The sequence below is a fragment of the Elaeis guineensis genome, chromosome 6 (genome assembly GCF_000442705.2).
Source record: "Elaeis guineensis isolate ETL-2024a chromosome 6, EG11, whole genome shotgun sequence".
In the NCBI taxonomy this organism is placed as follows: Eukaryota; Viridiplantae; Streptophyta; class Magnoliopsida; order Arecales; family Arecaceae; genus Elaeis; species Elaeis guineensis.
In genome coordinates this window covers 25,300,823-25,315,295 of record NC_025998.2, presented here as the reverse complement: position 1 = coordinate 25,315,295, position 14,473 = coordinate 25,300,823, and positions in this window count along the sequence as shown.

The following is a 14,473-nucleotide window of genomic DNA, read 5'->3' as shown; positions in this document are numbered from 1 at the left end:
AAATTATTTTAACCTAATTTTTTACTATATTTGGGATTTAAAAAAATTTAAAATCCATATGCACTAGCACCTGTAGAAATTTCAACAGTGGTATCAGAACCACATATTCATACATATGGAAGTAGCATAAAAATTTTGAAAATTATTTTTAAAATTATATTTTTGGTTCATACATGCGATGTATGTGTTTATGTTTAGATCTGAAAAGTATTTTAGTTTTAATTTTTAATCATATATGTAATATATAAAAGCATGCATAGGTTAGAAATTAAATTTTTACAATCTAAATTTTTCATATATGCGATATATGATGGTATGTTTAGATCTAAAATTGATTTCTAAAAATTTAAAATTTTTCATATATATGATATATGATTACATACATGTTCTGAAAATATTTTGAAAATCAAAAACTTACTTTTTATGCAATAAATTTAGATTTAAAAGTTATTTTTATGATCTAAAATTAATGTATATATGAATCATTGGGCATGGGTAGTTTTTGCATTAGGTCATGTAATTGGATTGCATCTTAGGTTATGATAAAATCATATTGAATCAAAATTGATATGGCTATTGATCAAACTGAGTCAAGTGTTGATTTGGATTAAATCAATTATGCTTATGATTTTATAAATATTGTAGATTGAGTCGATTAAACCTCATATGTATAATCAAGTCAATCTAAGGACCTAATTTGACTTTATAGCTTGAATTCGATTCACCTAAGCTGACTAATTGAAATTAATAAATATTTAGTGTCTAAGATAAGTCTCGATCGGTGGTTTATAATTGAGAGAAAACTCATCTAGATAATTTTACCTATAGTAAGTTCATGGCGTATCCTTCTGTCGATCTCACATACTTGGTTAATTGGATGATTGGGTTCATTACTTGCTTAGATATTTTGGTTTAGTCCATACTAGTTAGATCGATCATATGATGATGATTAGATGAGACCTAATTTAAATTTTCTTAATCAATAATAAGCCTTATGGTCTTCCATCATTGTAGAAGTGCGGACGTGCTATTGATGTTAACTATTCTTGGCTGGTTACAGTGGTTTAGTTGCATCGAAAATATACAAATACTCTACTAGCAAAGAGTTTCTCCAGAGTGAAGATGGGGTTGAATCCAATATGTGTTATCGAAGGAACTCAATGATGGCTTCGTATCTACTTGTGAATGATAGGTTTGGCTTTACAAGGAGTGGAACAATATATGTTATCTGAGCTCACATGACTTAGAAACTAAGTCACTATAATATATTTAGAGAAGCATCTGGGCAAAGAGTTATCTATGTATCAGTGTGCGTGTTACCAATAACTATTAGATGAGGTGCACGACATCGGTGGGACCGCAGCACTCACTAGAATCCTTGCATTGATCATGTTGGGTTTTTATTTTTCATTGAAATTCAAGAAAATAAGGAGAGTCTATTTGCATCTAAAAGTCTCTAGAGTAAATATAAATTTAAGTATAAATATCTAACTAGAATCTCTACTCTCATAGATAAATATTATCGGCCTCTAACCCTTTAGCCCACATTTTTGAAACCAACCATCTGACTAGCATAATTTTTAAGGACTGGCTCAGAAATCTCAAAATATTTTGACATCCGAGAAGATTGGGTATGTACTCGATCAAGATGCTTCAGCTTTACCAACCTATCCTACGATAGAGCAAAGAGCTACTCTGGACAAGTGGACAGAAGATGACCTTAGGGTAAAGTGCTATGTGCTAGCTTTCGTGTCAAATGAGTTGTAGAGCCAACATGAGCATATGCCTACTGCCCGTGCTATAATCACTCACCTGCAAGAGTTATACAATGAGCAGAGTCAGACCGCATACTTCAAATTATTCAAGTGATTGTTCAATATAAAGATATGCAAGGAGCAGTCAGTTCATGATCATTGTATGATAATGATCAAGGACCTTGAGGAGCTTGAGAAGCTTGAACTTACTATATAGGAGTTAAAGGTGATTTGATCCTCTAATCTCTTACTAGTTTGTATGGATAGTTTATCATAATCTATCATATGAACAAATTGTACTGCAACTTATTCGAGTTGTTAATATGTTGGTCATTGTTGAAAGAACTTTAAAGGGTTCAAGGCACTCTATCCTGGAGAGCCAAAAGAAAAAGGATGAAATACTTTGTAAGATATGCTTGTAATAAAATCTAATCTAATGGTTTTTTCTACTTCTAGTTGGGTATTAGACTCTAGATCGAGTGCATACATATATACTTTAATACAAGATCTACTAGGAAGGAGGTTGAGGCAATGTGACATGATCCTTCAGATCGACAATGGAGCAAAAGTTATTATAGAAGCCATTGAAATCTATCCTCTTCGATTACTGTCAGATTTTAGATTAAATTTAAAAAAATATTATTTTATTTCTATAGCTAATCAAAGTTTGATTTTGATCTCTATACTAGCATAAGATGGATTTATTTTTTAATTTAATGAAGACTATCATTCTATTTATTTGCGAAATAAATTGGTTGCATCTGATCTTTTGATTGACAGTTTTTATCACTTGCATGTTGATGCTAATGTGAACCTAAAAGAATAAGTAGTGAGTACCATAGGCCAAAAGAGATCTAGAGATGTGTTTAATCATAAGTACTTGTGGCATCATAGACTTGATTATATTGAAGAGGATAGAATAAACAAACTGAAAAAAGATGAAAAACTTGACTTGGTTAAATCTGAGATAATTTTGCACTATGAATCATGCCTTTGAGAAAAAATAGCTAGATTATTCTTTATGGGATAAAAGAAATGGCCATTGAGCTACTAGTCCTGGTACACACCGATGTATATGGTCCATTTGATTTGCAGGTCAGAGATGGTTATAGCTACTTCATCACCTTTACTTATGATTTGTTATAGTACGGGTATGTATTTCTTATGAAGCATAAGTCTAAAGCCTTAAAAAGATTCAGAGAATTCAGAAATGAGGTAGAGAAGCAAACAGGTAAACTCATCAAAGTGCTAAAATTTGATCGAGGAGGAGAAAATCTAAGTGCTAAATTTTTAAGATATCTTAAGAAAAATGGCATAGTCTCTCAATGGACTCCTCCCGATATGTCTCAACTCAATGGGATATCTGAAAGGAGAAATAGAATCTTAATGGATATGGTCTGATCCATGATGAGCTTCACTGATTTATCTTTATTTCTTTGGAGACATACCTTATTTACTATGATGCATATTCTAAATGGTCTGATCCTTCTAAATCTGTTCCTATCACACTATATGAGATATTGTATAGTAAGAAGTTGAGTCTGAGTTACCTTAAGACTTAAAGATGTCCAGCTTATGTCATGAGATAGAAGGCTGACAAGTTAGAAAATAGATCTATTGTAGCTCACTTCATAGGATAGTCATGGGGTACTACTTTTACTTTCCACATGATCATAATGTGATTGTGAGTTGCAAGCCACATTCTTAGAAAAATAGTTTATCCAGAATGGTGATAGTGGGAGGTTAATTGAGCTCGACGAGAATATCTTTAAAGAACAACAAGCTATAGATCCTCAAGAACCCATTCATGATGAGCCAGTAGTTATTGTTCCACCTCTACCTCGTACATCAGGTAGAATCTCTCATTCTCCTGAAAGATACATAGGTATGCTAAAAGAGGATGTAGAGGAATCATTCCTTATGGGAGATGGAGGTCATAGTGATGATCCTAGTATCTTTGCTGAGGTGATATCTGACATCGATTTCAAGAAATGGTTAGATGCAATGAAGTCAGAAATTACTTAATGCACTCAAATCAGTTATAGACCTTAATGAATTTATCAAAAAAAATTATTTTCACTAGGTGTAAATGGATCTACATAAAAAAAATAGATACAGATGGTAAGGTAGAGAACTATAAAGCAAAACTGGTGGCGAAGGATTAAAGTTAGTATGAAGGTATTGACTATCATGACACTTTTTCATTTGTAGCCATGCATGATGAAATCCATCCGCACATTGCTTGCTATTGTAGCTTACTATGATTATGAAGTTTGACAATAGATGTGAAAACTGCTTTTCTGAATAGATATCTTGAGAAAGATATCTATATAGAGTAGCTCTGGATTTCATATCCGATGATTGTGATCATTGAGTCTGTAAGTTGCAAAGGACTATCTATGGACTAAAGCAGGATTCTCAGAGTTAGAATCTATTGAAAATTGTGTCCTATAGCCAATCGTTGGATGATTGCATTGATTATAAATATATATGAATTGATAAATAATAAAAATTATTTGATATTTTTTATCATAAGATTACATCTTCTAACGAACTCCTATATTGTGATAAAGTTCTTGGGACTACTTTAATCGATAAAAAGAATTTATCGCATAGTCCTTAAACTGGTTCGCGATCAAACGATATGCTATTACTAGGATGATAGCGATATCAAGTGTAGGTCGTTGTATCCATATGCGTTGGTTGTCCTCATAACCAAATGGTATGGAGACACTGGTATGACATGTAGGTGAGATGTAGGAGTACATCATCACTGAACATGACCAACTGTGGAGTACTCTGCAAGGGTATCTCACGAAGGGTATGGGTATAAGTGTCCTTCTGATCTGAGATCACCACGGTGACTTGCAAGCAACTCACTGTACTTTAGCATCGGACTAACTGAGTTTCTAATTCAGTGATGAAAAGTTTCTGAGTACAGTCAAGTACTTATAAAATCAATGTGTGAGTCAAGATGGGATTAATCCCTTCGAATTAGTGGGAGATATGCATCAATGTATTTCAATTTAGTAAAATCTGAGCTCAGATAATCCATGTGATGGATTTGAAAAAGATTGAAATAAATATGAATGACTTATCTAGGATTGACAGTTAAATCTTAGATCATCCTCGAGCATTAGGGTCAAAGGGATGAATTATATGATAACCATACACCAATAGATTCTTGAATATTGCTTCACCATCATTCGACTTATCCGGACGTCGGGTTATCATTACTAGATGTTATATTGATTGATTTAAAAGTTATTCCTATGCTACCGACTTAGGTTTAACCTATGAGGTCACATTCAAAAGAAATTTCTGACTGATCATGTGGTTGATCAACGATTGAGAATCATTCAAGGGCTTAATCGTTAATTTGATTGATGGTTAATCTTATGCAAAAATTATAATAAATTAATTCATCAAGTGTTAGTAAATTAATGAAGGATTAATTAATAATTAGATTACTGATTAGCTCAATTTGATTGATCAAAGAGGATTAAATAAAATCTAATTGAATTAGATTCAATTAGGTTTAACCTGATTAGGTTATGAGATGACCTAATCACTAAGAAAGAATTATCTCTGATTTGATCAGAACTTTAGTTCAATCAATTTTTTGATTGAGATTTGATTAAAAATTTATGAATCTAATTAAATTAGATTTATATATTTTATTTAGGCTAAACCAGATGTGATTTGTTTGGATTCAAATAAGAAAATTAAGAGTCCTTATTGGAATAGGACTCTTCTTCCTTACGCCAATCTAGTTTGCACGTCATATATCTTCATGTACAAATTATTTTGTGTGAGATTTTTTTCATACCAAAGAGTTTTTTTCCTTCTCTATCTTACATCTAAATCTAATTTAGTTTTGATAAAAGGAAGGTTCTAAAATTAAATTTTAAAATATTCCTTATCAGGAGAATCTATTCTCATCCAGATCAACTTCTCCATGCTAATAAATTTTTTTCTCCTTATATGTGTAAAATTTTGAGGAGATTTTTTGTGGAAGATCAGTTGGAGAACTAATTTACTATAAAAAAATATGAGAAAGAAATCCCATATTTTTTTGGCATATTTTGAGATATGGAATTATGAAGGGAGGTAAAATCCTATAAGAGTCCAGGATCACTAGGACTCTTCATCCCACCTCCTTACATGCCTATAAAAGGAGATTTTGTAGTTTCTCTTATGTGGGTAAGATACTAGAAGAGAGATCTTCATGTGAAGGAAGTTTGGGTATGATTCATGACATAAAAAATAGAGAGGAGGATCCTCTCTCTTGGGGTGTGCGCAAAAACTTGAATACCAGATTTTTGATTCTAAGGGTTTGAAAAAAGAGAATAAATTAAAAAAAAATATTTTTTTCTTATCTTTCTTTCACCTCTTCATCTTCTCTAAAAGTCCATCTTCAACTTCTAGAAAGATTTCAGAGATTTGAAGTAAAGATCCAGATCGATCAAGAAGAAGGTCTTCGTGCGAGTTAGCACTCTCAAAAAGATTGATCAGATCGGGGCTTCGAGTGGATTTTCTGTAGAGACTAGACACATGTGTAGCTGTGAACAACTAGCAAGGATCCTCTCTACTATGTCTCTCAACAGTGGAGATCATCGATCCGTGCTCAAATATCGAGTTCTGAACTCAGATTAAAGTAGATGTGATCTATTGCTCACATGCATGCATGCTGATTTTATCTTCAATATCTTTCAGATTTTATATGCAACATAATATGTCATAGATCTTAGAGTAGATTGATTTGATGATTAGATCATATGCATATGAGATTAATTTGATTAATCTAGTTGTCTTTTGCTGTAATTTTTTTGAAAAAGTTTTAAAATACATGCATGAAATCATCTATGTTTATGAATAGAATCTTCATTTTGATGATGCAATCAAATCAATTGGTTTCATCAAAAATAAAGAAGAACCTTATGTTTATAAAAAGATTAATGGGAGTGCATTTGTCTTCCTCATATTGTACATGGATGATATCCTCTTTATTGAGAATAATATTCCCATGATGATCTCAGTCAAAAGTTGATTGTCTCAGGAATTCTCCATAAAAGATCAAGAGAAAGCATCCTATATCCTTGGAATAAAAGTCTATAGAGATAGATCTAGAAAGATGCTTGGCCTATTACAAAAGTTGTACATAGAGAAAGTGCTGAAGTGGTTCAACATGAGAAACTTCAAAAGGAATTTGCTACCCCTTAGGTATGGCATTCGACTCTCCAAAATGATGTGTCCTATCACTTCTGAAGAGATCGAGCACATAAGTAGGATCCCTTATGCTTCGACGATAAGGAGTATCATGTACACCATACTATATACTCGACTTGATATTGCTTTTACTGTGAGTGTCACAAGTAGGTATTAATCGAACCTAGACGAGAAGCACTGGATAGTTGTGAAGAACATTCTTAAATACTTAAGAAGGACTAAAGATTTATTTTTGATCTATGGAGGAGCATCTGAATTGCAAATTGAGAGTTATACAGATTCAGACTTCATGTTAGATCCTAATGATAGAAAGTCTATATTAGGATATGTATTCATTTGCAATGGTGGTGCAGTCAGCTAGAAGTATTTTAAGTAGAGCATTATCGCAAATTCGATCAGAGAGACTAGTATGTTGCCACTTCGGATACTGCAAAAGATAGCTTCTGGCTTAAAAAATTATCATGGAACTTATTGTAATAACATCAGATGCCATACTATTGTATTATTATAACAATAGAACCATTGCACTTGCTAAGGACCCCGATCTCGTCAAAAATTTAAGCATATTGAGTGGTAGTTTCATATCATATGCGACTATCTTGAGAAGCAATATATTAAGACATAAAAAGTAAACTCCATAGATAATGTGGTAGATCTACTAATAAAGTAGTTGAGCCAGCCCAAAATAGAAGCTCACCTTGAGAAGATGAGGCTTAGATTAATCATCAATTGATTTTAGTCCAAATAGAAGATTGTTAGATGTATGTCCTAGAAGTCAATTACTGGCTGACATATTTTTTATTCTATGACATAAATTTATATTTAAACTATTGATTTGATCAATAAAGGATAATTTTTTTTATTCAAGTGTTATGTATCCTTGAATCATCCTTAAAATTGATGTTACAATATATATTCTCAACTATTGAGAATTAGAGGCATATATGATCGATTCTCAAATTGCTCTCGATTACAGGATACTCATGTGGATGATGATCAATCTAGATAGACTGGCATATGGTTCACTTCCTTCGAGATAGATGAGTTTCTAGTCTTTAGAGATATTGAGTGATAAGTGTGGATAGTTGTTAGAAAATAACTAGTACTGAACATGACCATACGAAAGATTACATAAATTTCTATTCATTATCAGTGATCATCTTGATGCTGTAGTTGTGTGACTGATTCTTTGACCTGCGATGTCATAGTTGCTTGCAGTAAGGCTACTATAGTTAGACTACATATAAACATTGATTCAATTATAAATTTTTATAGTAGATGTTGGTTGCAGTTGGTTAAGCTATAAGAGCAAGATGTGCATCTAGATGGGATCTATCGATCTTGATAGAAAAGAATAGTCCTATGAGATTTAAGAAGCTGAGTCCATAAATCTATGGCCATAGTAGTGTGATTGATAGAAAAGAGTTTTCATATAGAATCACTATTGGACTTGAGCTGAACAGATCTATCATATGACTGATGATGAGATTTGACAATTTATCGATTATCCATCATCTAGTCAGAACTCACGATAAAGGGACTGTATCACACATTAACTACACCTAGAGATTTTTTTTCGATTCTGCTGGATTGCCACTACATATTGCTAGATGTCACTGATAGATTGTAAGAACTCAATAAGATCAATTTGGATCAATGATCCTTATTGGGTTAAAGTGAAACTGTTCTGACTCACTGAAAGGGATTTCAGTGATACCTATGATAGAGATCATAGTATGTCTCACTATCAGACAGAATTAATTTATGGGGTCACATATCAAAGGAAGAAGATCTAAAATGGCTAAAATTAGACTTATGAAGTATCAATTTGTATGGATTTAGAGAAATCTTATTAGGTTCATGTTAATCTTGCTTGCACCTGGGTGAATCCAAGTCCTCTTGTGGTTAGTTTGCCTATATGATAAGCATTATTCAATTTCTATACTTGATTTGAACCTAATTGAATTTGATTCAATGAGCTCCAATGGTTGGATGATCAATTTATGGGTTAAATTAAATCAAAAAAGAGTTTCTTGATTTTTTTTGATTTTTTTTATTGAAAATTCATCTAGATTTGATCAAGAACCCTTGAATTGAATTTATAGAACCATATGAACTAATTAGAGCATATTTAATTGGATCTCATATGATGGGACACCCAAGCCCAATGTGGGCATGGGTCTAGGCTAGGTGGCACCCCTTTGATTTGATCCAAGAGACTTTAGGCTAGGATTTCTAATATGATTAGACGAAGGGATCCTAATTTGATTAGAACTCCCTTATATTATCTATTTAAAGGACCCTAGCCATATCTCTCAAATTAATCTGATAACTTCCTTCCTTACGCCACCCTTATGGTGCCCAACATCCCTGCTTCTCTCTCTAGCTCATGCTCTCTCTCTAGATGTCCTCTCTCTTAGATCTTGGAGAGAGATGGGTGGCAACATCTTGTTGGTGTCAAGGATTGGTGCCACAAAGTTGTTGGAGTTTTTCTTCTTTCTCTCAAGTTTGTTGGGAGGTTGTTATAACTACTTCTTGATTAGTTCTTGATTAGTTGAAAGATCAAGAAGGGTTCTTGGTTTCTTCAAGAATTAAGAAGGAAAGATCAAATAAGGGTTGGTTCATTCAAGAATTAAAAAAAAGGGATCAACGATTGATCTCTATCCAGGCTTGATTCAAGCCTATTTAGGCTTTGAGTTCAAGTGAGTTGTTTCAAGAAAAGCCAATTCAGATCGATCCTGTAGATATCCGTATAGATAAAATAACTTATGCTACTAATTCAAAACCTGTTCAACCCCAAATCCAGGGATTGAATTGGATCCAAACCTAATTACAGGTTTGAGGCAAAAAGAAAGCGATTCATATATGCAACTTGATCGCAGACTTTTATTTCTTTCCACTAAAATTAGTTTATGTTAATTTTAGCATATAAATTAGATCCATAGATGCTTTTATATGATGAATGCATCTTTAGATTAAAATTATTTTAATCTAATTTTCAACTATATTTTAGATTTAGAAAATTTTTAAAATTCACATGCACTAGTACCTGTAAAAATTTCAATAATGGTATCAGAGCCACATGTTCATATGTATGAAAGTAGCATAAAAATTTTAAAAATTATTTTTAAAATTCTAATTTTGGTTCATACATGTGATGTATGAGTTTATGTTCAGATCTAAAAAGTATTTTAGTTCTGATTTTTTGTCATATATGTGATATATAAAGCATGCATAGGTTAGAAATTAATTTTTATGATCTGAATTTTTTATGTGTGTGATAAATGATGGTATGTTTAAATCTAAAATTAATTTTTAAAAAATTTAAAATTTTTCATATATATGATATATGATTGCACGCATGTTCTGAAATATTTCGAGAATCAAAAACTTACTTTTCATGCAATGAATTTAGATATGAAAATTATTTTTATAATCTAAAATTAGTGTATACATGAATCATTGGGCATGGATAGTTTTTGTATTAGGTCATGTAATGGGATTGCATCTTAGGTTATGATAAAATCATATTGGGTCGAAATTGATGTAGCTATTGATCAAACTGAGTCAAACATTGATTTGAGTTAAATCAATTGAGTTTATGATTCTATAAGTATTGTAGATTAAGTCAATTAAATCTTATATATACAATTGAGTCAATCTAAAGATCTAATTTGGCTTTATGGCTCAAATTCGATTCACCTAAATTGACTAATTGAAACCAATAAATCATTTGGTGTCTAAGGCAAGTCTTGATTGATGGTTTATAATTAGGAGGCTACTCACCTAGACAATTTTATCTACGATGAGTTAATGGTGTACCCTACTATCAAACTCACTTATCTAGCTAATTGGATGATTGGATTTATTAGTTGCTAAGACATTTTGGTTTAGCCTATGTCAGTTAGATCAGTCATGTGATGACTGATTAGATGAGACCTAACCTAAACCTCCCCAATCAATATTAAGCCTTATGGTCTTCCATCGTTATAGAAGTATAGGCGTGCTATTGGCATTGACTGTTCTCGACTGGTTACAATGGTTCAGTTGCATCGAAAATATCAATTTACTAGTAAAGAGTTGCTTCAGAGTGAAGATGGGGTTGGGCCCAATATGTATTATCTAAGAGACTCAATGATGGCTTCACACCTGTTTGTGAATGGTGGGTCTGATTTAACTAATAAGTAGGGCAATATGTATTATCTAAGCTCACATGACTTAGAGATTAAGTTGCTGTAATATGCTTAGAGAAACATCTGAACTAAGAGTTGCTTACGCATCAGTGTACATATCACGAATAACTGTTAGATGAGGTGCATGGCATTGGTGGGATCGCAACACCCACTAGAAATCTTATATTAGTTGCGTCAGAATTTTATTTTTCATCCGAAGAGTATCAAATTCCAAAAAAATAAAGAAAGTCTATTTGCATCTAAAAGTCTCTAGTGCAAATATAAATTTAAGTATAAATATCTAATTAGAATCTCTAGCTACTCTTGCAGATAAACATTATCGGTCTCTAACCCTCTAGCCTACATCCTTAAAACCAACTATCTGACTGACTCAAATTTTAAGGACTAGCTCAGAAACCTCAAGATATTTTTAACACCCGAGAAGATTAGATATGTACTCGATCAGGACTCCCTAGCTTTACCAGCCAATCCTACAGCAGAGCAAAGAGCTGCTCTGGACAAGTGGACAGAAAATTACTTTAGGATAAAGTGTTATGTGCTGGCTTTCTTGTCAAATAAGTTGCAGAGCCAGCATGAGCACATACCTACTACCGGTGCGATGATCACTCACCGACAAAAATTATATGGTGAGTATAGTGATGTATTGCATTTTTATAGTAATTATTATTATTAGTTTTTAATGATTTTGATGAAATTGATATAATAATTAACTAAATAAATGTAAGAACCTGATATGTTTTATGTCAATTGCAGGTAATTGAGTCAGGTCACACCTAATTGGGCTTAACCATATTTTAAAGGTCAAATTAAGTGAAATTGGTTGAGTCGATTCAGCAGGGTTTGTCATCCGGAGTTATCAGGTCTTGCATCAAAATCAGAGTCCACCTCAAAGCAGAATAACCAAATCAAGATATCAATGGACCCCACACCTTATCTTTTTGGCATCATCAGCCAAAAAGAAACTAGAGATGCAGAAAATAAATCAAGCAGTTAATCTCTCCCATCTAGTCAACCAATCTAAATTCTAGATATTTTGGTGTGAGGACCCCTAAAAGGCAAGCTACAGGACCCCAAATTGAGCAAGATTAGATCCTACAGAATTTTGAGAGAAGCAAAAAAAACATAATTTACAAAATTAAATTTGGATTCAGATGAGGTGGCTACAGTAGGTTGAAGTTGGTAACAATGTTGGACACAACAAGAAACACCCGATACACCCAGATTCTTCTTAGTGTTTCTTGGCACAAAGATCTGATATGGCAACTAATTTTGGGTGGCAAAGAGCTATCTTGGAAAGAATTAAATAAAAAAAATCAGAGTCCAAACTAATTCTGCATGAGGAGCAAACTGAGAAAGAATTGAAACTAATTCTTGAAAAACTTGATTTGGGCAGCCGAAACCTTACCTTGTTTTGCAGATTTTGTGGACCCAGAAAGGAAGAAATTCTTCTCCTCTAATTAACCATGCCTCCTTTCCTTCTTTTACTATGGAAATCATAATAAAATCAGAAAATTTGGGCAGCATAAGGAGTAGATGGCTGGTGGTTGCTTAAAGCCTATCCAAAGGAGGAGAGATTCTATACCAAATAAAAAGAATGATATATAGAATAAAATCATGAGAAAAATACCACCTTAACCCTAGCCCTAGTCCTATTTAAGGATCCTAAAACACCAGCAGGAAGGAAAGGAGAATCATCTTTGAAAGCTAGAAATCAAGCAAGGAGAGTTTGGAGTATCTGGAAGATTTGAAGAGAGGATTCATTCGGCTCTGCAATTCCTTCAGAGTTTTTAATTCTTTCTCTTGTTTACTTTGCATTTATTTTTTAGAACTCATTGTTAGGATGATTTTAGAGTTTTATTCAAGTAAACTTGAGTTTGATTTTGATATGATGAAAAGCTAAATTTCTAGCTAGGGTACCTGATGTAGCTTGAATTTAATTTCAATTCCAGAATCTTGTATTAATTTTCTTTGTTAATGCAATTGTTTGTTATTTGCACTTAATGCTTTTAAGTATTATTATCTTTGGTACTTGATTGATTTCGATTTATAATTGGTACTGGGAAGGAAGATTATAAATTGGAGTTAATAACAAACATCATAGGAATAATAATTGGAGCGGGAGCAGAAGATTTGACCTGTGGATTTTGAAAATAATCACTGTGCTTATTGAACTAATTGAAATCTATTTTACTATTGGAAGATAGATTATAGGTTTTAATTAGTATATTTAATAAGACTCGGGAGAGATTATTAAATAATTTAGGATTATTTATCCTTGCATTAATAATTAAATTTAGATTATTAATCGAAATAGCTGGAATTGATAATTGGTCCAAGTGAAATCAGATATACCCTAGTACTTTATCAATCAAATTTTGATTCAGCTTTCATTGAGTTCTTTAGAGTTAATTTTATTTTCCATTATCATTCAGTTTCGATCGTTTAGATATTAGTAAAATTAGCATTCATTTTTGGTAATTAAACTCAGTCCTCGTGGGAACAATCTCTTATTTATCATTATATTACTTGAGCGATTTTGTGCACTTGCGAAATAGGCTATCAAGTTTTTGGCGCCGTTGTCGGGGACTGGTGCTTTAATATCAAGAATAGTTGATTTTACTAGTAATCTAGATATTTTATTTTTTAGATATTTAAAAAAAAAATCACTGACATTTCATAACGCTTAACTAATATAGTATAACCAAAAATATTAAAAAAAAAAATCAAACTTGATTGGACATCTTGTTTCTTTGCATTGCATCTCCATAATTAACTTTAAGGGCACTTAACCCATTAATCAGATAAGGTGGGGATTTGATCACCCTTCCTTAGTCCAAAAATCACATCCTTCATCCTGCATAACCTAGACCTTAATCTAAAATCAATTAAACGTTGGCCCTAGGATATTCGAGCTCAATAGGACAAGAAAGCCCTAAAGTTAGACCGGGTTCAAATTGATTAATTGCTCGGTGTCTAAGGCAAGTGGTTTAAGAAGGTGGTTTTCAATTGGTTCCGTTGTCTGACCTGGCCAACTCAGTTGGTGTCTAAGGAAAGCAACAAGCAGGGGACCTCCCACATCTTACACTTACCTGGCCGAGACAGTTAGTCAGTTTTGGGCTTGGAGTGCTTGAAGGCGATCTTGGAACAGTTAGGAGCTGTCTAGATCTAGGTTAACCCTAGGATAGAAAGTCCATTTTGTGCTAACTTGTTTGCCATTAAAATTTAAACCTAATTAAAACACTCTTCTCTTTCATCTCTAGATTTAGGACTCCTTAGGACTCATTTTTAGAACTCTTT